At 38.5% G+C, this 4,028-nt stretch overlaps 1 pseudogene; it reads left to right on the forward strand.

The window, feature by feature from the left end:
• The first annotated feature begins 852 nt into the window (after nt 1-852).
• On the forward strand, nt 853-3,094 carry LOC107672370 (THAP domain-containing protein 6-like; annotated as a pseudogene).
• The last annotated feature ends 934 nt before the right edge of the window (nt 3,095-4,028 follow it).

Below are 4,028 nucleotides of genomic sequence, written 5' to 3' on the forward strand. Positions count from 1 at the left end.
AAACAATAGAAATCATCACAGACATTCTAATGGTTTCCATACATTACAAACCATTAACTTTTAACCATTAAACCCACTAGAAATGGTTTGTAATGTGTTTTGGGACATATTTAATTGGGATTTAGTTGTTTTAACGAGCCACCAATAGAAGGCGACCAATTACCAAGAGACCAACAGGCACTAGGCTATTACAGTTTCCAATAAAACCAGTAGGCTACAATTCCCATTATAACGAGGAAAACCATTACAAATTCTGCGTTGGTTTCAGGGGACATTATCCCGCACCAACCCTAAAACCACCTGTACTCAGTCTATTCCTCAATACTCCATAGCCTATCTATTATGTATCGCGGTGCTGTAATAACAGCCCTGTTGTCATTCAGACCAAAAGCACAGCTGCACGTGATATTGCTTTACTGAATAACTTTTATGTCAGAACAAATATTGCCAGTTAGTTTGTCTATTATCGCTCCGCCAACGAAAATAGTTCCAGAGATACGATTTAACGTCGCGCATCTTTGAGCAACAGTTATTTTGATCAATCGTGAGTGAAATAGCCTATTAATTGAATACTAAATGATTCAATGTAGATAGTAGAACTAAATTATTTGTTGATTTATTCAGAAACACTGTCACTTGTTTCCACTTTCTTAGCATGTCGATGATGTTAACTGCATAAAGAGTCACTTAAGTGAAAATACTAAATCACCGACTGACGCAAACTCAGATTGCGCAGTGATACAAATAGTGAAACGTCCTAGCGCTGACAGATGAACTAACACCGCTCAGCCAATCGAATCCGAGGACCGGAATTTACTGTTAATCCTTGGCAAGCATAAAAACATTTAGAAAATGTCGCATGATTTTAAATTACTGTCCATTCTCAAGCGCTTCTTTCCAGGCTAGTGGTTACTAACATAGACATATAAATACCTAGACGCCTCAATGGCCGCTGGATCGTACGTCAACGTCGCCGCCATCTTGGTGCGGGCATCTTTTCCATCATTCTCATAAGTGGACTCGAGAAAATGCCTCATGCGTGTGCTGCTTGGGGCTGTACAAACCGCCGCACAATTGAAAATAGGTCTCGGGGAATTACTTTTCACAGGTAAGACTGAAAAGTTGTTGACTGACACTGATCTGGTTGTATTTGGTCATTAAAACATTATGTTCACACAACTTGACAGTAATTGACCGTCGGAGTCAGACTATTAATAGCTAGTGATATCGCTATTTAGCTGAAAGTCTAGGAAACCAGAAATGTTACATTCTTTCTTATATAGTTTTAGCGTATGATAAATTCTGTATCATAAACTAAATTGCCCGTAATCGAGATATTCATTTATATTGCCGTTTTTTTTTCTCAAAACTGACTCTTGTGCCGACCTACTCGTTTCGGCTAAGCAGCATGAATCTAATTTAACGTTAACCGTTAGTAGTTGGCTAGCTGACATTAGCTAACTCTTCTCACACATTGAAGGTTTCCCAAAAACAAAGAGTTGAGGAGGCAGTGGGAAGTAGCTCTAAGAAGAGAAGGGTTTTCCGCAAGCGTGTCCTCCGTGCTATGCAATGAACACTTCAAGCCGGAGGACTTTGAGGACAGGTCAAATTGTGAGGATTAGGGATGGAGCTAAACCATCGATCTTCAGCTTTCCCCCTCATCTACAAAGAGTAGGTTTTATCGTCACTGGATTATAAGGATTTGATAGCTTGTCATTAAATAGTTAGTGACATATATTTAATATTTATTTTAGCCTGTGGCAACCAGGAAAACAGGCCTCGAGGAAAGCTGAGGAGAGCTGGTCAGTGGACTGTTCTCAGATTTTCCAAGAGATCGAGCCTCCTCTGCCTAATGTTGTGAGTATTTGTACTAGTTAAGACTAGAACAACTGTGAGCATTATGGCTATGGTCATATTCAATCCTATCTGTTTCTCTCTGCCACTGTTTTCAGACACATTCGCATATACACCTGCACACATTGAATGATATACATGGGTCAAAGACCAGATGTCACCATTTTGTTGTCCGCATCAAATTACATTTACAAATATCATTTTTAAATGCATAAAAACATCTTAAATGCAAGTAAATTGTCTACTTTCATATTTCAAATAACTTTTGAGACAATAAAATGTCAAAATATTGGGGAAATTATACTTTTATTTTTTTGATGCTGGAAACACACTTCGTCTTTGACCCACATACAAACACAAACACTGTGATGGCAGTGGGATTGAGGGGTCATGAGATTAAACAATTGTTCCTCACAAAAATGAAAAATTGTTGTAATTTATTTACTCTAATTTCATCTCAGATGGTATGTGTATGATTTTCATTGTTCGCCTGATCATGAACTGGAGATTTTTACACAATTTGTCTCCTTCCATTCTATCAACCTACTCATCTAAAAACTCTAAAATCCTAATATTTGTGTTCAAATCAACAAGTCTTACACATCTGGGATGGAAGGGGGCTGAGTAAATGATGAGATAATTTTGATGAGAATAGTGCTTTAACCTCATTTCCCCTCGATCCCACTGCTATCACAGTGGGTTTGTGGGTGATTGTGTGTGTGTGCGTGCGTGCGTGTGTGTGTATGTGTGTGAGGAGAGGGGTAGTGGGTGTGTGAGTGTGTGTCAGCGTCAGCCAGGGAAGCATATTCAACACCAGCATGTTTAAGAATGCAAGCCAGCTGACAGAACATTGTACTAGTTATGCCCCAAACAGCTGAGGCTGTGTTTCGTGTGAAATTAACATTACTCAAAATATTTTCATTCTTTTCTCTAATAGGACCACCCCTATGCATTGCCTGCATCTCCCACTGGTCTAAAGACCAGACTCTGTGAAGCCTTGGCTAGAGTGGAGAGTCTAGAGCACGAGTTGAGGAATGTAAAGGACCGGGAACGGAGGGCAAAGAAGACTGTGTGCTTCTAGAGGATCTGCAGGGAAAGAACCTCATAAATGAAGATCTGAAAGAGAGACTCAGTTTCTACTCTGGTAAAATGAAAATAACATCTTTTTAGACTCTGTTTGTTTTTAAGTGGGAAGAGCACTTACTAGTTAGTCTGTTCTAAATGAATTTCAGATCTGTGAGCAAAATTACACAGTGCTACCTTTGGAGTATCTTGATTTTGCCATATTGACAATACTGACATATTGACAAAACATTTTCTTTTGAAGGTACCTGTCTGTCATGGGGTTCATCATCAACATTGATACCCTCATGTTGTTGATTCCTGAGCTGCTACAATTTCAACTGACTCTTGTGCCGACCTACTCGTTTCGGCTAAGCAACATGCATCTAATTTAACGTTAACCTTTAGTAGTTGGCTAGCTGACATTAGCTAACTCTTCTCACACATTGAAGGTTTCCCAAAAACAAAGAGTTGAACACATTAGAATGTAATATCAAATAGTATTATTATTATTATTACTATTATTATACAATTTGCTATTATCAATCTATTATTATGCTGTTAGTCTGTTGCATCTTACTTTATACTATATTACAGATATATTTGCTGAACTGTTGTTGTACCAAATCACATATGTATTTTCATAAAGCCATCAGTTATCTTTGTTATTGTCTGTTTTGGAGTATGTACCTGTAAATAATTGCATCAATTTAGTGCTATAAAAATATAGAAAGGAGCCTGCCAGTGTGATTTGTATTTGTCAGTTTGTTCCATTTCTCAATTTTGGTAAATTATTACTTAAGATGGGCATTTGTTTTCCCAGTATTTCAAAGGGAGCGAGGTATGTTCTGACCTGAAGCACAAGAAAAGCTAAAATGGTGAGGTTAAACACATTTAAGTATCTTTTTTGTACACCACGTAGATCATAAACCACTGATATCAGTTGATAAAAACAAACGTTGTACGTTGTCTCAGAAAAACCGCAGCACTCCCTGTTCGTTGCATTTGTTTACAGGGAACTCTTGCCCGCACCAATATGGCGGACGCGTTGACGTATCGCAGCAACGGACCGAAACGGCCAATGAGGCGTCTAGGTATTTATATGTCTATGG

This window comes from Sinocyclocheilus anshuiensis, unplaced genomic scaffold (genome assembly GCF_001515605.1).
Source record: "Sinocyclocheilus anshuiensis isolate Anshui unplaced genomic scaffold, SAMN03320099.WGS_v1.1 scaffold144, whole genome shotgun sequence".
Taxonomy (NCBI): Eukaryota; Metazoa; Chordata; class Actinopteri; order Cypriniformes; family Cyprinidae; genus Sinocyclocheilus; species Sinocyclocheilus anshuiensis.